This window comes from Homarus americanus, unplaced genomic scaffold (genome assembly GCF_018991925.1).
Source record: "Homarus americanus isolate GMGI-L3 unplaced genomic scaffold, GMGI_Hamer_2.0 scaffold39392, whole genome shotgun sequence".
Taxonomy (NCBI): domain Eukaryota; kingdom Metazoa; phylum Arthropoda; class Malacostraca; order Decapoda; family Nephropidae; genus Homarus; species Homarus americanus.
The window spans coordinates 430,879-456,500 of NW_024726055.1; the positions used below are offsets into that span (position 1 = coordinate 430,879).

General features: G+C 44.2%; 1 protein-coding gene and 1 non-coding gene across 5 annotated transcripts in view; both read left to right on the top strand.

Moving 5' to 3' along the window:
• The window catches only part of LOC121865336 (protein slit-like), a 212,428-nt gene that overhangs the window by 68,559 nt on the left and 118,247 nt on the right, over nt 1-25,622 (top strand). For all 4 annotated transcript variants that reach the window (XM_042364673.1, XM_042364676.1, XM_042364674.1 and 1 more), the window contains exon 3: nt 21,902-21,973. The gene's annotated coding sequence lies outside the window, so the exon portion shown is untranslated. The remainder of the gene's footprint in view (nt 1-21,901; nt 21,974-25,622) is intronic.
• Trnaa-cgc lies at nt 25,326-25,399 on the top strand. Its single transcript has one exon. It is a non-coding gene; the product is annotated as a tRNA-Ala (tRNA).

The following is a 25,622-nucleotide window of genomic DNA, read 5'->3' on the forward strand; positions in this document are numbered from 1 at the left end:
AGGAGAAGGAGGAAGGGAGGGGTAAAAGATAAGGAGGAGATAAGGAATAAGGAGAAGGAGGAAGGGAGGGTTAAGAGATAAGGAGGAGATAAGGAATAAGGAGGAGGAGAATGGACAGCATAAAGAATGAAGCAGAACTCAACACTCAGAGGATGATGTATATATTTCCTCCCTCCCTCTCTAATGTATTTCAGAATGACTAATATTTGCTCTGGGCCTCAGGTAAACTCTCTCCTCACCTGCCTTCTTTATCGCCTCATCAATTCTCCCGTTATTTATTGTTCCTCATTCCTGTCTGCCTGTCTATCTGTCTGTCTGGACGGCAAAAAAAAATCGTCGGGATATATTTTGTTATTGTATTTTTATTGTTTTCGGTGTTTGGTGATTAAGAAAATAACATAATTTTATTTTTTGTGATTTTATTCTGTATTTTATGGGATATTTTTTTTTTCATTATTTTTTTGGTGATTTTGGATTTTTTTTAAGGATTTGTCTAATTTGCTCGTAATTAAGAGTCTCGAAAGGGAAAAAAAAACCATCAGATGAATATTTACCACAATTTAGTATTTTTCCACAACTAAAATTATTAGAATACAGCTTGTTTTCCTTGTCATTTATAATTAATTAACATAGACCATATTTTCAACTCCAATCTGATTGTAACCTTACCTAACCTAACCTAACCTAACCTAACCTAACCTAACTTAACCTAATCTAACCTAACCTTAATTCCCGACTAAATTTCACCTCCACTGGATATTTTTAACAAACAAATTAATAACATATTCCTATAGCCAATAATTCATCTTCGAATCTATATTTAAAATTAATTTCAGGCCAAGTTTTAATTTCCTAAGAGGGAGGGGGGGGGTGGAGGGAGGGGGGTTGGAGGGGAGGGGTCTTACAAGCCTTTGTTTATCTCGGTATTAAATTTTAGGTCAGGTCGTAAATTCGTGCCGCTGTGCCTTTGTTTTGGGGTGATGGCAGAAACCTATGTGAGTCGTCATTAGTTATTGTTTGTGGCTCATCGACAAAATAGATTAGATAGATAGATAGATAGATAGATAGATAGATAGATAAATTATGGTACAAGAGATAGGCAAGTATATACATAGGTTAAATAACTTAAGATAAATAGTGAATTTCTCTTCCATTCTTCCTCTTATTTTCTTTCTTTTCATTTTATTTTTTATTCTATTTTTCCCATCCATCTGTTCTCTTTCCTCCATTCTCCCTCGTCCTTAATTTCTTCCCCACACACACACACCCTCACCCACACACACCCTCACCCCCACACACCCCCACCCTCACCCCCACCCCCACACACCCTCACCCCCACACACCCCCACCCCCACCCTCACCCCCACCCTCACCCCTCACTTATACTTTGTTTACGCTAACTACCGGACCCGGAATTAGAATAATGATAGCTACATTATTTCCCGGGGCGAAACATACCCACGCCCTATCCAGCGTCCTCAGTCGGGGGTCGGGGGAGGTAGGAGGTAAGGGTAGGGAATCTATTTATCTATTGAGAGCTAAAAGTGGGTGTGGGGACACTTGTAGCTTGTAACCTCTATATTTAGCTGTGGATGTGAACCTTTGGATTTAATTTATTGGCTCCTGGAGAACGACATTTACTGCTGTGTGAGCGTAAGTCCCAGTAAGGAAGAGTTTTATTGGCGTTAGTAAATAGTGAGTGAGTGGAGATGTGTTGTCTGGCCTTCACCTGTGTGTTGCTGTCAGGTTTAATGCTTTATAATGTTGCTGTGAGTGTTGGGTTGCCAGGAATTCTTCTTCTTGTGTTACTCATGAAGGTGGGTGAGTAGGGCGGCCAGTGCTGTCTTGTGTCAAATTATACACGTTTGTCCACATTATAACTGGCGAGTGGTAAGGGCAACAGTGTTTATACTTAGGATATATATTTTTCCGTAACATCTCCTCGACTTATCGTTTTTTTTTCTTTTTTAGTCGATAGGTCACAAGTGTAGGTCAGGGTCAACACTCGGCAAGCATCAATATCCACAGCATAACTTGAGAATAGAAAGACTTACAATATTAAGAATAGGTCAAAATATTCAGCATGACACTCCCCCGGTGCTGTTATGTGTTTGGTGTCAGAAGGTCAAAGTTTTACACAATGCAATACCCGGAGTGACCTGACACCTTCCTCGAGTGCAGTCTTGTTAGGTCCTGACCGGAGGGATATTCGGTGTATGTTTCTATATCTTCTACAATCAAAAGTTGTCTGTCTGTAATCATCAGTTAGTAAAATCAACACTATTAATAACTTTCAACTAAATCTTACGAGTCTTGGTACAAATGGTGTATATGAATGGGTGGTGTAGCAAAGATGGTTCCACGCCAATATTTTCTCTTCTCTCTGTTTTTTTTATAGGGCAAAGTTATAGTCCTTTGCTGTCTAATAAGCCGCACCCGAGGTTGAGGGAAGTAACATATCCCTTTTAAAATGATTCTTACATATTAAAACTTTCCTACAACACATTAGTTTCTTTTTATTTTATTTTTTTTCCTTTTTTTTACAATACATTTCCACTCATTGCTAACACCCCCTGACAAGCTTGAAAAATTACAGGTGTGTGTCCTAAATTATGTTTAATGAGTGGCCCACGTCACGGTCCTTGCTTGAGGAAGACTGTTAATTATACTCATTATATGTGGGAGTATAATTGATGGCCTCCGAGAATATGTGTGACCAGGTCGTGGTAATATAACTTGGTGGAGGTGCAGCCTCAAGCCCGCTTAATTATCTCTCAAAAACTGCCACTTGGAGAGCTGGAGGTATGTCGGTGTCTAGTGTGGAGGGTCGAGTCCTAGTAGACCCCAGTCTTAATTGGCTCTAACCTGACTCGAGTGAACCTAACCTAACCTGACTCGAGTGAACCTAACCTAACCTGACTCAACTGTACCTAACTTAACAGAACCCAACCCAACCTAACCTAACTTAACCTAACCAAGATTATTTAACTTAATTTAACCAAACCCCACCTTACCTTACCTTACCTTACCCATTAAGATTGAGCCAATTAGGACTGGAGGCAAATCCTATTTACATATACTGTACAATAGGTAAGATAAGGTAAAGTTCCAATCTTAATGGGTCACGATTCTAATGGGTTCTAATCCTGATAGTTAAGCTAAAGTAGGCTAGGTTAGGTTAGGTTTGGGGCTATGTTACGTACAGCCAGCCAGCCAGCCAGGTAGGTAGGTGGGTGGGTGGGTGGGTGGGTCCTCTCCGTAACCTTGCCTTGGTATACAGAATTTATCCCGGGGTCAGCAGCCAGATAGATTTATAAACACTTCTGACCTTTCCCGAGTGAAGCTGTGTCAGTGGGAAGGTATTTATGGCGGAGGGGGAGGGGGGAGGGGACCATCACCCGTCCTACACCTAATGTGACGCCTTTAGACTACACCGTGACGGACCTTTACAATACAGAAATTAGGAATCACCTGAAGATTAAACCCCAAACTTATTTCAACTGAAGATTAATGATCCTAACTTAACCTTACCTCATCTAACCTAACTTAATATAACCTCACCTCACCAAACCTAACCTCACCTACCTTAACCTCACCTCACCGTACACCCCCAGGTAACATTAAGGTGAAATATCCTCAGGTGAGCCGAAACTAGCAGTAAATATAATGAGTATCTTCCTGCACCCATGATTGACGCGTCTCCCTGATATTATTCACTTTAATGTGAGGTGGACATAGTGGGGCATAATATTCCTGATGTCAGTGTTGTGTTACAGGTTTAATGTTTTTTCTCCTTCAGGTGTTTTAAATTGTTTAGTTTATATGTGTTTGTGGTACTTGTTCTTTTTAATTGGATCGGTTTGTTACTGTTGATTTTTTTGTGAATTATCATTATTATTTTTGTTGCTATTATTATTATTATTATTACTCTACCTTGGGGAATAATGATGAGACTCAACAGTAACAAAGACCCTTCCATCATTGACTTGTAAACATGAAGTAGTTATGGCCCGATAAGTCCTTCCTGGAATATAATTTTGTGTGACGTCCACTATTAAGGCTGCCGCCCCTCCCTCAGCCTTCATCAACCTGGGGATATCCACCGAGAATTCTCTTTTACAATTATATGACCACAAAAAAACCTTTCTGGGAATATTACATCTTGGAAATGCAATTGACTTAAGATCCGACACATCTTATGAGTATTGTCAGTGAGATCAGTCGGAATGGTCATCAGTCATAATGGGTCCTCAGACATAATGGGTCCTCATTCATAATGGGTCCTCAGTCATAATGGGTCCTCAGTCATAATGGGTCCTCAGTCATAATGGATTCTAATTCAATTCTAACCTAATCAATTCTAACGTAATCATTAAGCTTGGGACCCAATTGAAGTGGTATTTGATAGGATTAGGTCTCTTAATTTTAATAGTTAGGATGTTTTTAAGTATTAGGATCAAACCCTTATAGGCTACTAACCCAACCTACTGAAGGATTAAGGACTGGTATTGTATCTAAATAGTTAGGTTAGGTTAAGGCCTATTAAGACGAACGGCTCATTGGACCAGTCAGTCACCTCATCCGCCTACCTGGACGGTGTGTGGCCGGGGACCTGACCCTCAGCTGGTGGCGGGTCAGGTTCCATACCTCACATTCTTAAAGATTCGTAAGTCGCAATATTTTTCCCCTAGCTGGATGACAAGGTATCGAACTGACTCTATCAATGACCAGCACAAGAATTCCTCACAGCAAAACTAGGCATCGAAGTTGCGTTGAGACCATAACCGAACCTAACCAAACCTAACCTAGCCAAACAAAATCAAACCTAACCTAATACATGTCACTCCACATCAATTACCAGTCAGGAGGAGGAAATGGAATTCGGACAACAGTACCACAAGACCGCGGTGACTTATGTTTAACTCATGATAAGATCTTAGATGACAAACGACCTCAGCTAACGTCTTAATCATGTCATTACGACTCAGGGGGTGGGACGGGGATGAGAATAATAACCCAAGTTGTCCTCTCTTAATCTACATAGTATATGACCTGTGTACGATAATCAACCACCATCCAATTACCATTACGAACCAGGCCGACGGGTAATTATCTTCGGATTTTCTTCCTTAAAGGTAGGATTGTAATAGCACTGTCTTGTCTCCCTGGGCGTGTTAATATTGTGTTGGGGGGCTCTCCATAAGAACAAATAAGGAGCGGAAGACCTCCCACGCGCCCTTGGTGTGTCCATCTTGTTTTTTGTTTGTTGTTGTCGTGTTGATCCATCAGTTAGTGTTTATAATATGAGCAGCACCACCGTTTTCTGTTTATGAGCAGCACCGCCCACCGTTTTCTGTTTATGAGCAGCACCGCCCGCAGGTTTTTTGTTTAAGCAGCACTGCCCACCGTTTTCTGTTTACAATACGAGCAGCACCTACCGTTTGTTTATGAGCAGCACCGCCCACCGTTTTTCTGTTTATAGGCAGCACCGCCCACCGTTTTCTGCACAATACGAGCAGCACCGCCCACCTTTTTCTGTTTATGAACAGCACCGCCCACCGTTTTCTGTTTATGAGCAGCACCGCCCACCGTTTTCTGTTTGAGCAGCACCGCCCACCGTTTTTTCTGTTTATGAGCAGCACCGCCCACCGTTTTCTGTTTACCTCAGTGTTTACAACATGAGCAGCATCATTCAATGTTTTTTATACCAATTAGTGCTTATAATGTATTTATATATGTATGATAAATTTCTGGATCAAAGTGAATAAATTGTAGTTATAATTGAACGCCTATTATGTGGTTAATGGTGTAAGTTCTATAAAGAGTTAGTACATAAGAACATAAGAACATAGTAGTAGTAGTTAGTGGTGTAGGCAGTAGGTAGTAATGGCCTTAGCAAGCATCGCAATACAAAAAGGTTGTAATGGTTTCTGAGTCGCGTCGCCATATCGGTAAATTCACCACCATTATTTTTTTTTCTTCTTATAATCGATTTTCTTTGGCTATTAATCATGACGATGGGTTAATTTGCTTCTGACGGGCTGTTTGCCGTTAATGATAGTTTATTATTATTATTATTATTATTATGAGAAGAAGAAGAGATAGGAACGTATAGTGATTAATTTGGTGTTTGAATTTTGATGATGATAATAATAATAATAATAGTAATAACAATGATACTTACAATACTACTATTACTACTACTACAACTACTACTACTACTACTACTACTACTACTACTACTACTACTACTAATAATAATAATAATAATAATAGCTTTCAGAAATACATCGTAATATGGTATAAATAAACATAGAAATGGTCAAAGTTCTGATGATAATTAGAAAACAATTTACCACCTCCTGATACCTGTTGCCTTACCTGCTGTGATATAGATTGATATATTAATTGTTTATTATTCATTTAATAGCTTAGGCTTAGTGTGTGTAAACAAATATATTCAGGAAGCAGGTTTGACCATCTACACCTCACCTGGTTTGTCGTTGTTGTGGTTGTTGTGGTTGTCATTGTTGTGGTTGTTGTGGTTGTCGTTGTTGTGGTTGTTGTGGTTGTCGTTGTTGTGGGTGTTGTGGTTGTCGTTGTTGTGGGTGTTGTGGTTGTCGTTGTTGTGGTTGTTGTGGTTGTCGTTGTTGTGGTTGTCGTTGTTGTGGGTGTTGTGGTTGTCATTGTTGTGGTTGTTGTGGTTGTCGTTGTTGTGGTTGTCGTTGTTGTCGTTGTCGTTGTTATTATTTTGTTGTGGTTGGCGTCGTTGTTGTAGTTGTCGTTGTTGTGGTTGTCATTGTTGTGGTTGTCGTTGTTGTGGTTGTCGTTGTTGTCGTTGTTGTGGTTGTGTTTGTCGTTGTTGTGGTTGTTGTGGTGTTGTTGTTGTGGGTGTTGTGGTTGTCGTCGTTGTCGTGGTTGGTTGTCGTTGTTGTGGTTGTCGTTGTTGTGGTTGTTGTGGTTGTTGTTGTGGTTGTCGTTGTTGTGGTGTTGTCGTTGTTGTGGGTGTTGTGGATTTGTGTTGTTGTGGTTGTCGTTGTTGTGGTTGTCGTTCATCATCATCATCATCATCATCATCATCATCATCATCATCATCATCATCATCATCATCACCACCACCACCACCACCACCACCACCACCACCACAAAGATCACTATCCTCATCCTGTTGAAGTTCCCGACTGTGTTGAGGTAATCATCTCACTCACAAGGGAAATAACAGAGGGTTGTTTTTTTTTTTTGCACCCTCCGTCTTGACCTGTAGTGTTATTAAGTCAGTATTAAGCTACGTGTTAACAGGGCCTCGAAGGGATAATTACCTCAGTGGGAAAAAATTATAGACGAAGGAAATAATTAGAGGAGGATAATCCGGAGATATAATTATTTGTTGTTTATCGAGAGTTTAGGGGAGTGAATGTTTGAGTTGTGTTGATTGATAAAAAATTTGGAAGTCATAAGATTTTTTTGGTGGGAGTTTTTCTATTGCGAGGAGGTGTTTAGATCGCGTGAACAGTGTTTCATAAACCTTGGTAGTTGAAGCACCTGTATCGAAGACACGGTGGGTGGTGGTGCTTCATAGTCCTGGCACTTAAAGCAATATGTAAGATTAAGACCGAGTGAGTGGGTGCTTCATAAACTCTTCTTGCAGTTGAAGCACCTTATAAAACAACAACATAAACTCCTTGATTGTGAACCTCCTTGTTTGTGAACCTCCCCATTCGTGAACTAATATCTCTTGAAAGTCTCCTTGTGTACGGCCCCTGTGAGTTTCGCCGTCTCTCCCCCGCTGTCTCACTCACAGTTCGACTCATCACCAGCGACACGTAACAGATGGTGATGATCAGGCCGAGTACGTGAGCCGTTTTTTACATCTCATAGTCGTAAACACATTCCCAAAACCTTCAAGGGAAACGTTAGGAATTTCTGTTAGTTTTCATGTCCTAAAACATCAACGTTAAGCTTTTGTTTCCTTTAATATCACAACAAAAATCACAAAGAAAAGCCAAAAAATATTAATTCAGATTTTGATAAAGAATTTTTTTTGGGGGGGGGGAAGGGGGAGATCTTTGCCACGTTCTAAAAATTCTGAACAATTATGGGATATTAAAAACAAACAACAGTTTATTTTCACATCCTTAAATTCTTAAACACACACACACACACACACACACACACACACACACACACACACACACACACATACACACACACACACACACACACATACATACATACACTATGGCTACTTTCCTCACATCCCGGAGTCATAAAATCCCCAAATCTCCAAGGTGTACATTAACCCACACACACACACATTCTCACCTTTCACCAATGACCATTTTACAGTGGCTAGGACTTTCATGGTCTCAATTAGTCCATCCGCTTGGCCTCTTAATATTTTTTTCCGTGGGGGGGAGGGACAAAACCAATTTAAACACTCCGATCCTTTATCCGGGCGGGAGGACGTGGGATCAGGCGACTGTGGGGGATTGTAAGAGGCCTGTTCGGGCCACTAGTCCGGCCGTTCCCTGACCTTATAGTTTATGCAGACAAGGCCCGCCAGCAGCTTACAATGAGTTAGTGCCTCATAACTGTCAAATTAATACCCCGAAATCCCTGCCTCACGTCACCAGCCAATGGATTGGAATCACCTGGAGTAATCCCCCATGGGGTGACTCTTAGCATGTTCTGTTTGTCTCTGTAGGGCAGGAGGCCTCATAGGGAGAGTGGCAGGGGAAGCGGTATTGATGGGGGAGGGAGGGTGAAGAGGAGAGGGAAGTAGTGTTGTAGGCTAAAGGAGGGAGAGGCTGTAGTTCGTAGGGAATGGGTTGAGGTAGAGAGGCGTTGTAGGTTAATTACACACACACTAAACCTCTGATGCCTTGACTCCTTGAAATACATCCTGACAGGTAGACTCATTTCACCAAACATAAACTGCAGTGACCGTATGTTAATGACTGTGACTGTTAATTAGGTAAGTAAGTCAAGGAGGCAGAGAGGCAGGTGGTGAGGCAGGTTGTGAGACAGGTGCTGATTCTTAATGGTAATTGAATACGAAGGTAAGTGATGAAAGTAGTTATGTAGGTAAAAAAAAGGTTACTAACGAGATATAAGACAAGCACTCTGATGGGTAAGTAATGAATGTAATTACGTGAGTGGGTAAGTGAGACTAGGAAGGAGGGTAAAGTAGGTGGTGGAAGTAGTAGGGTAAGCAGGATAGATTAATTATAGGGGAGAGTAGGGAAGTTACTAAAGTGTTAAGGAAAGTGATATAGTAGAAAGGGAGATTGGTAAGTTAAGAGGTTACGGAAGTAGTAAAGAAAGTAATTTTATGAATATATTGATAGAACAGATGTACAATAATAGATAGTAGGTAAGATAGGAAGTTATGAAAATAGATTAGAAAGTAATTTTGTTAGTTGATTGGAAGGACAGCTATAGGGGAAATAGGCAAGTTACGAAGATATTAAGGAAAGTAGTTGTGATTATATCAGTTGGACAGTTATTGTAGAGACCAGGTAAATAGGGGAGTTACGAAGGTAGTAGAGAAAGTAGTTTTATGAGTAAACTGGTAGGATTATTGTAGTGGATAGTAGCTCAGTAAGGAAGTTTCGAAAGTAGGGGAGCAAGTAATCAGGTAAGGTATGGACGTTAATAGGTCTTGTGCTGTTAATGGTTAGAGATGAAAGGGAAAAAACTAGGATATTTTTTTAGAAACATCTGTGTTGGTCATTAAACATAAGCCACCTGGAGTAGTGAGTCCTATCTTGGGTGCTGTGTGTGTGTGCGTGTGTGTGTGCGTGCGTGTGTGTGTGTGTGTGTGTGTGTGTGTGTGTGCGTGCGTGTGTGTGTGTGTGTGTGTGTGTGTGTGTGGTGTGTGTGTGTGTGTGTGTCCTCCATAAGGTCTTCATTTTCACCTTTCATACTTCAGTCTTATTCCTCCAGCTCTCACTCTTAAAATCCACGTATTTCACTTTTCCAGCACCCATTCCACCCATACTTCCACTCCGTCCCCACTTTTCCAGTACCCATTTTCCAAGCCCACTCCCACGACCTAGGCCTTCTTCACCAATCTCAAAGCCCCCATTCCCCTCCTCTCCTCTCCTCTCCTCTCGCGTCAGTAATGCCAGAACCGTGTCATCCCTCCTGAAGATGCTGACCACCAACCGGAAGAATTTTTTCAAGAATTTTACCAGAGCTTCCAGACCAAGTTAATGTACAACCGGTGTCGGCAGATCGTGGTTAAGCCTGTCCCTTACACCAAGGTCAGGGCTCTGGGTCCTGAGACAGCCCTGGAACCACTAACACCCAAATGCCCCTCAAAGACTTCAAAGGCCCCCTCAGCTAATGCTCACGGCGCCAAACGCTTTATCTGGAAACCTGATCTGGAACGTTAGGCTGAACCTCTACGTCTACTTGGTACATTCCAGGCAGAGCTGAGCACCTCCTCCTCCTCCTGGACCACCGGCCAGGATTGATGGTGAAACTGAGGCTACGATCCGATATGTTGGGGTATTATTGTACCTGTGTGTGCGTGTGTGTGGGAGACGGGGAGCACTTAGTATATGGCTGGCGAAGACGATCCAATACCTTTTCCTCTCACACACCTACCGTCATGGAGGACTGGGTGGAGGAGATGGGCGTTTACAGGATCTTAGTTGATGCCTCTCGAATTCACTTGTGTCGACCTCCTGCGTTATACCTTACTGAAGTAAGACAAATAATGCTCAAAGTTAAGACAAAACCAGTCACTGTAGAATAGATCAGCTCCTTCCACACTGTGGTGTATGATGACCGCATCAAAGGTCATAACGTATGTGTATGACAAGTCAGATGGTCATTTTATATGGTGAATGGTCAAATGACCCTCAGCCTTAATAGTAACCAACCTAACCTAACCTAACCATTAGGATTTGGGCCTCATTTTAATGGCCACCAGTTGTAATGGTTAAGATAGGTTGGGGCTATTAGGACTGAGGGCCACTATAACCTGCAACTTAGTTTTTGTTGGTCTGACTACCTGGAACTTCATTTACCCGTGAACGTGATGTCATGTGTAGAATTTGCAGATGTTATGACTGGGAACACAGATTAGTTAACCTGAATCACCGTGTAGAGGCGCCAGGTGAGGCACGTCCTGTCAGGTATAGATTAGGGAGTAAATATATAAAGAGACTGAGATAAATATTTCATGCTTAAAGTCCGGACGGGTAGGACTGTGGTGGTGGGCGGATGTAGTGGTGAGGGAGGCTGTGGTGGGCGGGTTTGGTGGTGTGGGTAGGCTGTGGTGGGCGGATGTGGTGGTGGGGGAAGCTGTGGTGGGCGGGTGTGGTGGTGAGGGAGGCTGTGGTGGGCGGGTGAGTGAGTGAGTGGGTGTGGCGAGGGAGGAGGCTAGGCGGGTGATGGAGAGTCTTGGAGTGGGCAGGTTTTATTTGGAGTCGGGTGGGCACGGTGGGCTCTGAATAGCTAATTGGTTGGGGTTGTGGACAGACAGGTAATGGACCAGGTGAGTGGACAGGCTACCTGGGGCTAGTTGAGGGAAGGGGATAGTAAAGCACCTGGAGAAGGAGGGCACGTGGGGGGGTAGGGGGGGGGGCAACAAACACACACAACAACACACACAACAAATTACTTTTAATCACTAGAGTATAGTAGTTAACTCTCTACCGTGACAGGATAAACCTTTAAGACTTAATGTATATAATTTTGTAATAACTTCCACTCTTGTTCCTCTTATTAACAAGTGACAAAGTTAACGTCCAGTAACTCACATAAGGATTAACTACTAAAACTTACTGGTCATATTTAGTGAATTTACATTAAATACTTTATACAGGAAAGTTTGGGAAATATAAGTAAATAGTTATACAATTAACTAATTATGGGAATGTATTAATTTTGTATTGAATTAGTTGAGACATAATTATCTCTGCTTCATAAGTCGGTGATCCATTTTATTCAGTAACTTGAAAATTGTGGAAAATAGACTCGACACCTGAAAAGTTAAACCAATTACGAGGAGCAACATTTTTTTCTTCTTAGAGGAGGAGCAGAACTAGCCAGGGATATACAGGGTTAGTAGAGTAAAGGAACGAGACAGAGGAGGAGACGACTGACAGGTGCCTTACTCCCAAGCTGCCCACCTGTTCTCCTCTAATTAGAATTAGTAAAAAAAAAATCATCCAGTTAAGGTAGAGTCTCAGTTTAATATCGATGCCATCTTGGACACCATTCTTGTATAATATCTTACAGTGAACCAGTTAGCTTACGTTATCAAAGGTTTAGTTAGTGGGGATAAATTTAAGCTGTGGGAACCATTGAGGGTCTGAGGTTTGTCCATATTGGAATGAAAACAGCGGGAGGAGAGACAAAATACAGAGAGGGTGCTCGTCTAGAACTCATAAGGTCGACGAAAGCCTCAAACCTCGCCGGGACTGTGACCTCTACGGCCGGTTTATTATGGTCGTGTGATGGGCAAGTTTCGTGTTGTTTAATCCCGACTCCACTACTGGAGAATCTAAACACACGTGAAGGTCTAATTACTCCAGGTAATAGGTAGTTTTGGGAATGAATGATGTAAGTGATTATAGTCATTACAGCTAAAGGGATGTTCAATAATTTGGGCTATAATCCATGCTGGCATCCGCAAGAAGAATGTTATGGAACCGTAAGACTATCATCAACCAGCTTATAATTACGGGGACTTAAAGAAGATGCGTCGATATGGTCATGAGGGTTATGGTGCCTCCCAGGTAACTGACCTTCACGAGTAACTCATTAAGGTATCAGGTTACTTCTCCTACCTGGTGATAGAGCCGCTTACTACTGAGCTGCCGTGACCTGCAGGATGAATGAGTGAGTGATTGAGTGTCTCCCCTGTACACACCCTCATGAATGACTGACTGATGTTACTTAAAAGACCACACACACACACACACACACACACACACACACACACACACACACACGTCACCCAAGGATACTGGTCAATTAACCTGTGTGGTTGTCTGGAAAACGGCATAACTAAACTGTTGTCACGAACGAGTGGCGCCATTATTTAGAGCTGTGATCCTTACCTCCTTGACATTTAACATCTTGTACCTTAAAATACAGCAGCTCTTGAAATAATTCCCATAGTTAAAACTTACGATAATTACAAACATCACAGCTCCTCCCTTACGTACATAACTTTTGGATGACGAATAGACCTTTGGCGAGCTTAGGTCCAGATGACACTGACCGACCTACTCACTCGACCCCTCCTAAACGTGAGCATTAATAGTTCATTTAATGGGCCTCGTTATGGTTCCTAATGTAGTGTTCCCATAACATCTGGTGGACCCGTCTCTGGCCTCCGTGTAATGATCAATGAATTCCATTTCCTAATGCAGGAGATTATGGGTGAATTATGACCCAAGTCTTGCTTACAGTTCTTGGGTGACAAGCAATCTGTTTTCTGATTAAATTGGTCTGGAGCTTATGAATGACAAATGCGACCAGCGCCCCAAACATGGCTGAGTTTATCCTACCTGTGTGTGTGTGTGTGTGTGTGTGTGTGTGTGTGTGTGTGTGTGTGTGTGTGTGTGTGTGTGTGTGTGTGTGTGTGTGTGTGTGTGTGTGTGTGTGTGTGTGTGTGTGTGTGTGTGTGTGTGTGTGTGTGTGTGTGTGTGTGTGTGTGTGTGTGTGTGTGTGTGTGTGTGTGTGTGTGTGTGTGTGTGTGTGTGTGTGTGTGTGTGTGTGTGTGTGTGTGTGTGTGTGTGTGTGTGTGTGTGTGTGTGTGTGTGTGTGTGTGTGTGTGTGTGTGTGTGTGTGTGTGTGTGTGTGTGTGTGTGTGTGTGTGTGTGTGTGTGTGTGTGTGTGTGTGTGTGTGTGTGTGTGTGTGTGTGTGTGTGTGTGTGTGTGTGTTGCAGTTGTGACTGCGCTCATCACTATCACTGTCCTATTTTCCATCTCCCTCTTCACCACCCCTTTCCACCACACCCCCTCTCCACCACACCCCTCTCCACACCCCCCTCTCCACCACACCCCCTCTCCACCACACCCCTTTCTCCACCCACCCCCCCTCTCCACCACACCCCCTCCACCACGCCCCCTTTCCACCACACCCCCTCTCCACCACACCCCCTCCTAACTTCCGTCCCCTTTCCACCACACCCCCTCTCCACCACACCCCCTCCTAACTTCCGTCGTGACCAGAGGCTCCACACTACACAGACCTACTCACCTCCCACAACAGTCCTTCTCTAGACCACCCACATCTTCTGCACTAATTATAGGCCGTGTGTAGCACCTGGCCTTGCGTCACACCTGGCTTTGTGTTACCTGTCTGCCTTGCAAGGTCTGGACAGCTCTCAAGATCCCGTCATGGTCTGAACGTGTAAAATTCTCGTATCACTCCAGGAAACAAACTCGTACAGTTCCTGAATTATGTACTATTCACGATGCGGTTTTACTCATTAGATTTTCTCCTCAGCCTTTGGTATAACTAATGAGTCGTGTAATCTGACTGACAGCGGCGGAAGATGTTGACCCAGGAGGAAACCCTTGGGAGAGGCGGGGAGTAATGAAGCTGAAGACTAGTGAGTGGACCTGGTGTGGTGGCTGTGGTCAGGAGGAGGCCTTTGGCTCTGGTTTTCAATACCTATGAAAAGGATTTTGTCTTTAAAATGCCTTAACGGATTTTTTTTAGGCACGTTGGAGAATGAATTTTGGGGTTTGATTAAATTTGAGGAATTTTTATTAATAAATAAGGAGGAATTTTGTGTTTTAACTAAATTAGAGGGAATTTTACATGTAATGAGTAATGAATAACCATAACGGAATTTGTACGTGTGTGTTTCAAAGCCTAGAAGAATGAAACACCCAAGTAATACATACTTACCCTTATGGAAACACCTTCACCCGTTCTATTGTCTTGTTCGGAATAGAAACATATGAGTCAATTTTTACAGTGATCGTATAATGGAGGAACAGTATAGACCCTTAAGTAACCTGCTTCGTCTGTCAGTGCTCCTTCACCTGTGTGTGTTTGGCTTACGAATCACCTGTTATATCACTTCTCTGTATTGAAAGATAATTAGAAAGCCACGCACAAACATTCCAGGTTATCTCGTCGATACAGAAATTAAATACGAAGGAAAAACGTATGAACGCATTTAATATGAGTCACGTGAAAATAGAAGTTGAAAATAATAGAATGGTGAGCTAGTGATCCGGTGAGTGGGTAAATGGAAGATTGGGTGATTGGATGAACGGATGAGTAAGTGGGTGGGTGAAAGAGTGTGTTCGTCACCTCCCACCTGCGGCGTCTTATTGAGAAATAAACAAGTTGAGTGAGATGAAGTTGACGTCTAAAGAAGGCCTAATACCTCTCACACCCCCTGACCCCCCCACCCCTACCCCCTGACCCCCACCCCTACCCCTGACCCCCACCCCTACTACCCCTGACCCCCCCTACCCCGACCCCCACCCCTACCCCCTGATCCCCCCCTATACCCTGACCCCACCCCCCCTGATCCCCACCCCTGATATATACCGTGCCCCATCAGTGGTGAACCAGCGCCCCGTAATCCTTTCATCCTCTTAGCATTGTGGGTATCTTTTATCTCCGACCAGCCGGGGCAAAACACTGCCAAACTCTCCTTCCTAGGGGTCATCATGGTCGAGAATAACCCCAAGGTGATATACGAACCCATTCTTACTTATTTTTTCTCATATTATCTAAAGATTTATTTTCAATGGGATTTTCTTCGATAAGATCATCAGTTCGTCTTAAGGTCATTTACTCTCCCTAACGAGGGGTATGTCTTCCCTCAGGGGCCTGTCGAGCCGATCACCAGGGACCATTGGCACTTTATCAAGATGACATTGGCCGGCCCTAGGACACTGGTCTCAATCTATAGGGCATTGTGCTGAGAACATTAGCTTGGACTTTTGGTAGGACTTTACATAGGACATTTGATTAGGTCTTAGGTCATTGCTCAAAGATATCGGCATAGGATATTATAGCAAAAAGGGCCCCATTCTTAACAGGTATCAGCCCTAATGGTTAGATTAGGTTAGGTTATTTGAGGTCAGTAAAGTTAGGTGGTTACTTTTGGTTGTGGATTAAATTATGTTAGGTTAGGTTATATACGGTTTGGTTTCGGTTATGTTACGTTGTAGATTAGTTTAGGTTAGGTTGGAGCCTAATAGGATTGGTGTTCATATGACGTAGTACACATTATCGCGGCTCATTATACATTCCTGCTGCTTTTTTTTTATCAATTTCCTCCCAGCTGTTGTGTGTGTGTGTGTGTGTGTGTGTTGTTATCTCTTAATGAAATCTTGAGTGCCTGTGGTTCCGCCTTCCTGCCCGCCTCACCTGCGAATATTAATTATGACGCCGGGATCACCTGTGTCGAGCTGTCTGTCTGTCTGTGTGTGCGTGCGTGTGTGTGTGTCTGTCTGTCTGTCTCTCTGTCTGTCTGTCTGTCTGAGTGTGTATTTATGTGCAACACCTGTACCCATTCCTTCCTATACCCAGCAACACATCTACACATAGCGGTGTGGGCGCGTCCTTGGCCCCACTCCCAAGCCCTCGGGACAGGTAAGGACACCTACACGACCTGCAGTGATCAGTCCTGTCTATGGAAGATGGATGGCGTGTGAGGGCGTGCTCCATGTTCCTGATACCTGGCGGGGCGTGTGGCTTATGGCGAGGGTGTCTGGTAGTAGTACTCATCCACCCTAAGACTTGGGGTACAGGACACACTATGGTGGAGGAGGACCTATGGTGGAGGAGGACCTATGGTGGAGGAGGAACCTATGGTGGAGGAGGACCTATGGTGACGGAGGACCTATGGTGGAGGAGGACCTATGGTAGAGGAGGAGCTATGGTGGAGGAGGACCTATGGTGGAGGAGGACATGGTAGAGGAGGACCTATGGTGGAGGAGGACCCTGGAGAGGTGGTGGAGGAGGATCTATGGTGGAGGAGGACCTATGGTGAAGGAGGACCTATGGTGGAGGAGGACTATGGTAGAGGAGGAGCTATGGTGGAGGAGGACCTATGGTAGAGGAGGACCTATGGTGGAAGAGAACCTATGGTGAAGGAGGACCTGGGTGGATTGGTGGAGGAGGACCTATGGTGGAGGAGGACCTATGGTGGAGGAGGACCCATGGTGGAGGAGGACTTCTGGTGGAGGAGGACCTATGGTGGAGGAGGACCTATGGTGGAGGAGGACCGTTGTTATGTAGGATGAATTAAATCCGACTTCAACTTAACCTAACTTAATGTAACTAAATATAATTTAACCTAACTGGGTCTAATCTAACTCCGTACAATCTAACCTAACCTAACCTAACCTAACCTAACCTTCCATTGACTTGCTTTATGTATCCGTCTTAAAAGAAAATATGAATACAAATATAACTGAATTCTCTGTCTTGTTTGTATAATACTTTCCGAACGATGACCTTTTATCTTATCTAAGGTGTTTGTGTTTGTTTGTGTTTGTTTGTGTTTGTTTGTGTTTGTTGGTGCTGAGGATAAGTTGTGTGGGAGACAGGGGGGGGGGGAATGAGGGTTTGTTTGTTATGTGTCTGAGTGACGGTGAGAGGCAGAGGTGGTGGTAGTTGTTGCAGGAAACGATGATAATCACGTGAGGATTATAAGCACCACTCATCTTATTTCACCTAAGTAAGATTAGATGAGTTAAATACTGGCCGAGGTTAATATTGCAGTAAAGGTATAAATTATATTCTCTCGTAACCCATAGATATTATCAACTTATTGAAACTCTTTCTTGTAACTCGTAGATAGTATCAACTTATTCAGACTCTCTACTGTAACCCGTAGATATTATCAACTAATTGAAACTCTTGATTGTAACCCGGAGATATAATCATCGAACTCAGTCATCATATCATAACCCAGAGATCTTATCAGCTGGTCGACCATCAACTGTTAGATTGATAACACGACATCCCCATCGATCAGGGAGGCAGGGGGGAGGGGGGGGGTGGAGTCCGGTAGTTTGAGTTTTCTCTTGTCAAACATGAGGTGGATGTCTGTTCGTTCACGTCAACAGGCAGGAGTGAAGTTAGCCAATAGACCAAGGGTGAAGAGAAGTTAGCTAAATAAGACCTGAAACCATCTTTATCACATAGGTAGACAGTGATGGCTCCTCCTCCCTCCCTCCTCCTGGTTTTAAAAGACACAAGATCTCTCTCATATTCCTGTTGTTATCGTTGTCTTGGTCGCTGTCACGTCGGAGTCTTCGGCATTATAGTCATCGGTGAGTAGTAACTCCCGTGTGACACTCGAGGTTCACGCATGGTGGTCGTCACTGAGGTGGTCGGTGGAGTAAGACCCAGAGAAGGAGAGGCAGGGCAGATGATATCATTCGAGAGACTCCTTATTTAGCCAAGACTATTTGTATTGTATCGAACGTCCCATCTCCTGTCATCGACCGTCCCATCACCCTCCTGGCTCACCCCTTCATGATGGGAGGCCTCCGTGGTGTTCTCCAGGTTGTCTCCGTTACCACACTACCGTCCCGTCACCCTTGAATGTCTTCGCTTTGTTCCCGTGTCCTTCTCTGTCTCAACCTACATTTACGTGTGTTGGTAAGTATCCATCTTCCTCCTCCTCCCTCAACCATCCCACTAACCCACCACCACTTACTGCGATCGAACCCCACCACTCACCTCTGCCCTCCACCCCATGACCTACCCCTATCCCCCAAAATGTTCCTCCCTTCCACCCCACTTGTACCCCTCCTCATCTCCCCACCTCCGCCCTGTTCTCTCTCTCTCTCTCTCTCTGAACTAATATATATATATATATATATATATATATATATATATATATATATATATATATATATATATATATATATATATATATATATATATATATATATATATATATGTATATATATAGGTCGAGGGTTCGATTCCTTGCTGGTGAGGTCGTTGATTATATGTTCAAAGTCTGTGTTATATGGACTATATATATATATATATATATATATATATATATATATATATATATATATATATATATATATATATATATATATATATATATATATATATATATATTCCCCTTGTTAAGAGGCGTCCTAATGTGAGTAATTAGATCAGCTGTGCAGACTCTTGAGATTTCTTGATGATAGTGGCAACCAGAGGGCGTCTCCCTCACTACGCTGTTCTTACGCTAAATGGAGGCCTTCCTCCCACCTCCACACCCACCCCAGGACCAGTGATCGGACGTCCTTCTCCTTGTATTCTTCTTTCCCCTCATTCCTTACTTCCCTTTATAGGTCCAGGAAAGTGCGTCCTCTTCCTTCCTCCAGGACCAATAATGGGCGATCTCCTCCATCTTCCCTTCCTTCCACCTGCAGGAGAGGTAATGGCTCGTGTTCTTCCGTCTGTCAACGTGAAAGAATAAAACGCCTCTTCCTCCCGTTCACGTCCGGGTCTTCCGGGGAGAAAAACTCGGGTGGGTGTTCCTCTTTCTGCCTGGTCGCTCATAAGAAGAAGTAATAATGGCAATAAACAAGGACGGGGAAGGAAGAAGTTCCTTTTTATCTTCCGTGTCAGCAGGCAGTGGATGGATGGTTTCATCTCACCACTTTTTCTCTCCTGATGAAGAAATGATAAAGCATATTCTTTATCCTCCGCTCCTGAGGAAGGGCGACTAAAGAGCCCCCCCCCCCCGTTCCTCTTTTGTCATCTTGACGGAAAGAGAAAAAGTGTACCTTATTTTCTTGTCCTCTTGTAAGAACAAGAGCTTGAGGCGTGTCCGTGCAGAATGTTGAGATAGCTGGTGACGGAGACCCCTGGCTGCCTCTCGCGATTGTTCACCTCCACGATACACGAACCTTCAGTCTCCCTGACCCCGTCCCCCCAGCCAACACCCGCCGGGGGTCCTGTCATCAAGCTTTTATCACCTGCATCTTAAGTGTCTGGCGTAGAGCGCTGCCTACACCCGTGTGTTTCTCGGTGACAGACTCTTGACTACTGTGGCTCCCTAACTCCCACAGCTGTGTCCCTTGTCTCCGTCACAACACGACTCCGTAAACCCACCAAAAATACTTGTTGTTCGGATCAGATATTTGAGCTTCTAGTGGGTTCTTTTGTCTGGTTTCTATCTCCCTGTATCTGCTTGTTCTTCCTACTTGTCGCGGGTAATAGTGTCATGGTGTGTCGGCGTGATAGCTCACTCCCGAGGTCGGTGCTGTAGGACGGAGTTAACAAGTTGAAGGCGACGGTGTTCTTTGGTCAGCCGCAGCGGGTGTGTAACTTGTCTCAGGCGACCGTCAGTGTCCCCTTCTGGTTACCGTTGCGCACCGCCACCTTCGGGAGTTAAATCTCTCTCTCTCTCTCTCTCATATTTATTGGTTACTTCAGTTACCTCACACCCGCTCTCAACTGTGACATTAAAGGTCTGGCGTCGGGTTTCAGTGAGTCATTCTACCAACACTGATGACCGTAGTCGAGATCATTCAAGAGCCAAGATCTTTGATGTATATACTTGACTTATTTACCTGGCTTATATACCTAGCATACTTACCTGGCTTACATATATGGTTGTACTTACGTGGTGTACTTACCTGGCTTATATACCTTGCGTATTTACCTGTCTTATATAACTGGTGTACTTACCTGGCTTATATATATATGATTATACTTACCTGGTGTTCTTACCTGGCTTATATACCTGGTGTACTTACCTGGCTTGTATACCCGATGTAATTACCTGGCTTATACAGTATACCTGATGTACTTACCTGGCTTACACCTAGCACATTCACCTGGTTTATATACCTGGCCACTTAGCTAGCTCATTAACGAATTTACCTGTTTTTTTACACCAGGCATATACTTAGCATCAAACACTTACTCCAACACCTCAAACTTCGACCAGGATTCCCGATCAACCAAAAACCGTATCAGCTGTCCGTGCGTAAGCTGGCGGAGTGCACAACCACTGCGGCCCGTTTATTCATGGACCTTCTCAAGAAACACGCCAGGTTCTCTCTTGAAAGCCTCTAGTGTTCTCCCGGCAGTGTTGTGTAGACTCCTCGGTAACAAGACCAAGACTCAAGGGCGTGTAATGTTAACTTAGTGTTCCCTGACGGTGCTCACGAGTCTTCCTACTTCTCAGTGAGGGTCTCCTGCACCTGTTGCCCTGCCGTCACTCCAGTTTAGTCGTATATGTGCACAGAGTCGCTGGTTTAAGCACAGTCATTTGTTTCCAGGTCCGGATTACCATGGTAGCTCGGCCGTACATTGGGAATTTACTTATTTATATTTATACATTTTTTTAATGTTATATCACTATTTATTTTCATGTCTCAGTTATTGTTTATATACTTAAGAACTTCATCTCTTATCTCCCCCCTGCACCCCCTCCTTCTCCCCTCCACCTGGCTGCTTGTTGCTCACCTGCCCGGGGTACAGGTGGTGGGTGGGGCCACCTGGACCTCGCTCCTACCTCGCTAACACCCTCTGTCTTATCTCTAACTTCGGCACGCCCTCCACCCTCCCTCCTCCTCCCCCAGCTTCCCTGCCTCTCCACCACCCGGTCCTGTACCCTCCCTCCACCTCCTTGCTATGCACCCTCTCTCCACCACCTCTACCTCCACCCTCCCTCCTCCACCCTGCCAATCTCCCACCTCAACCACAGGATCTCCACCCTATATACCCTATATATATATATATATATATATATATATATATATATATATATATATATATATATATATATATATATATATGTGTGTGTGTGTGTGTGTGTGTGTGTGTGTGTGTGTGTGTGTGTGTGTGTGTGTGTGTGTGTGTGTGTGTGTGTGTGTGTGTGTGTGTAATGTATATTTATACCTTCTATTAATGTGTGTGTGTTTGTCGTTACAGGCGCCTCGACAGCAACCGCCTCCAACACCTCCCGGACAACCTCTTCACCAACTGCCCCGGCCTCTACAAGCTGTGAGTACCTCCCAACATACTGTACCTCCTCTTACGTCACTGACCTCAACTCCTCAATGCTTCATTGTGTGGTATTATTCCTTTTTATTCTATTATATCGTTTATCCTCTCTTCCTCTCCTCCTCCTCTTTGCATGTCTTGGTCACTGGAGGAGGGGAGAGGAAGGAGAGGGGTAATTATTGTCATTGTGTCATTAACCTGTGTGTGTGTGTGTCAGAGTGTCTGTCTGTCTGTCGTGGTGTGAGCGGCCTTCAGCTGGTGATGTATTTACTGTTTATCTCCCGCAGACGCTAATTGGTGGGTGGTGGTGATGTCGTACCTCCACAAGTGTTGTCTGTCCGTCTGTCCGTCACCGTCTGTTTGTCTTTCTGTCATTATGTCACTTCCCCTCTGACTGTCGTCTTACTAAGATCACTTGTTCTACATGTGACGACCACGGACCCAACGTCTGTATACAAGGAAGCCACTGTGTGTGTGTGTGTGTGTGTGTGTGTGTGTGTGTGTGTGTGTGTGTGTGTGTGTGTGTGTGTGTGTGTGTGTGTGTGTGTTGTGTGTGTGTGTGTGTGTGTGTGTGTGTGTGTGTGTGTGTGTGTGTGTGTGTGTGTGTGTGTGTGTGCTCGTGTGTGTGTGTGCGTACGTGTGTGTACGTGTGAGTGAAGTGTTATGCTTATACATGCTCATGGATATGTGAACGCACACGTGTATAAACGCAGAGACATAGTTGGCACACACAGACACGGTTAAATATACACACATGTAACTAGATATATACACACACATGGACGTACACCACTACATACACGCAATAATTCACCAATGAAGTATGAAGGAAGACATACAAGGAACTGAGTAAATACAATAATAATAATTCATAATAATAATTAATAATAATAATAATAATGCAGACTGTTTACATTTATAGAATATTAGTTATTTTGTAGCTTTTAAAAGTTTTGAGAGGAATATTAAGGTGTGTGGGAGGGAGGCAGGTGGTGTGGTGTGAGAATGAGGGAAGGAGGAAGGAAGACGTAGGTGTGTGAAGGAGGGAAGGAGGGAGCTGGGGTGATGCATGAGGTGGTGGAAGTCATGACTGATGACTCAAAGACGAGACAGCCACTGTGGGCGGTCAGATTGACCCCCAAGGAGATCCCCCACGACGCCGCCCCACGCCCACAAAAACCCTCATCCCACATCCATCACGCCCACACCTCCTCCGTGATCAAAATAACGCATCGCTCATGTATAAGATATTGATTTCTGGCCGCCCATGATATTAAAAAACACATGTCATCAATTTATGCCGATAAATGTTACCACAGTATCATCCACCCATAAGGAGCGGCCACTGTCCCCCACGCCCTCATACGCCCACGCCCTCCTGCCTTAATAAGTATCCGTGTTTCTGCCATGTTGAGAGAAATACAACAACATGTGCATAATTTGTCGCGGTGCCCCCCTCCCCTACACCCCCCGGGGTCCTCCCAGCACAAAAGTTCACCTGCGGGATAATTCATGGAATTTTACGATGCCATCAAACCTTTTATTTCCCTTCGCCGCGCCCCGGAACAGCCTCGGTCTAGTGTCGGCGGCCCCATGCCACAACCCCGTCTTCTGGAGGGGCCGCCATCAGCAGTTTGATGGGCATCTGGGCAGGTCACGGGGCATCTGATGGGTCCAGGGAGGAAGGGTATATGGTGCAGACAGCCCGATTTATGATGGTGTCAAGGAGGCGACACAGTGGACCGCTATTCGTCTGATGACACTAAACCACCAAGATAGTATGTGACAGAACCTGTAAACATCAGACAGAACCAGACGTCGAGGTGTTGTAAGGAACAAAACCAAGGAACATTAGGGAGGAGCAGAGGTCATTAGGTGGACCAGGAAGCCCATGGGTATTCTCAAGGGTCACTTGGGGATCCTAATAATGTCACCACCAGGATGGACCACTGACCCGCACGATACATCAAAAGACTTTTAAGGGAATGACCAGGTAGTGTCTGGGATGGGTAGAAATTTAAGGATGGTATTACGTAATGGAGCCATCTTTTATGACTTAACTTAACCCAATTAACTTAATGCTACTGTAGTGTCATCGCGTGTGTAGGACCCGTCGCTATGTAGGACCGTCGTTGTGTAGGACCGTCGTTATGTAGGGCCGTCGTTATGTAGGGCCGTCGTTATGTAGGGCCGTCGTTATGTAGGGCCGTCGTTATGTAGGACCGTCGTTATGTAGGACCGTCGTTATGTAGGGCCGTCGTTGTGTAGGGCCGTCGTTATGTAGGACCGTCGTTGTGTAGGGCCGTCGTTATGTAGGGCCGTCGTTGTGTAGGACCGTCGTTATGTAGGACCGTCGTTGTGTAGGACCGTCGTTGTGTAGGGCCGTCGTTATGTAGGGCCGTCGTTGTGTAGTTCATCCCGGGCGCTCGGGCTCTTTGTCCTCCTCCTCCTCCTATCCACCCCCTGCGTCCCTCTCGCCCGCCATCTATCCACCGTTTATTAAATTTCTTCATTAAATTACGAAGAAAAAATAGACCAATTACTGCAGTTAATTATCGAGATTTAAAATTTAAATCTTTAGAAAGCAAATTTGGTACAGTTTAATATTGTTTGACTCAGATATGGTTGGCCGCTACCTTGTTAAGAGGTGATGACAATGACGATGATGATGATGATGATGATGACGTGTCCTTGCCGTTTTAAGAAGTTTTAGTGGGTTTTTCATCCACTTGTGCTCCATTAAAGTGTTTGATTGTGAATACTGGAGTGGAAATCGAGGTTATGGTTGTACTCTCTGATATCATGGTCACTTTGTCTCGACCACAACACTGTAAAGTAACACCGACTTGTATCACGTTTCTAAGAGTCTTGTTGTCATTTTGTTATAATTATCCTGTCCTGTGTCTTCTGTTTCTCTTGATCCATCCCGAAACAGGAAATAGAAGAGAAAACAGAATACATAACCAGTATAGATAACAAGACCTTGATTAACCAAACCTAAACGGACTTCAACCTAACCTAACTTAACCTAACCTGACTAAATCTGCAGTTTTAGTGTGAAAAGCTTATAGGTTCTGGGTCGTGTAATTTAGTAGTAAAACTACGTTTATTGGTGTTTAGTCCTTCTTTTCTCCTCCTCCTCCTCCTATATCCCTCCCTCCCTCCCTCCCTTCCTTCCCTCTCCCGTCCCCAGTCTCTCCCCTTCCACAAAGGATTATTATTAAGAGGATTGGTTCAGCTGTTAGCGCAAGAGGCTCTTAGGCCTAGGGAAGCCAGGAAGGGTATTGTAATCGTGTGTGTGCGTGTGGGTGGGGGGGGGGGTATGTTTATGTATATATTTGCTGTTACGTGGCGACCTGTGGTGTAATGGTCAGCATTCTCGCCTCGCAAGCGAGTGGACCCGGGTTCGATCCCCGGGCAGGGTGAAACTATGGGCAAGTTTCTTTATGCCATTTGCCTCTGTCTACCCAGCAGTAATTGGGAACCTGGATGTTAATCGATGTACGGATCGTATTCCAGGGTAATGGTTAGCTAGTGCAGTTGGCGAGTTGTCCTGTCTTCTCGGACTATTCCTTGACAATGGGTCATTCAACTCGTTAACTTAGGGTATGGTTCTTGTGTTGGCGACAGCTTCTACACCTCTAACACT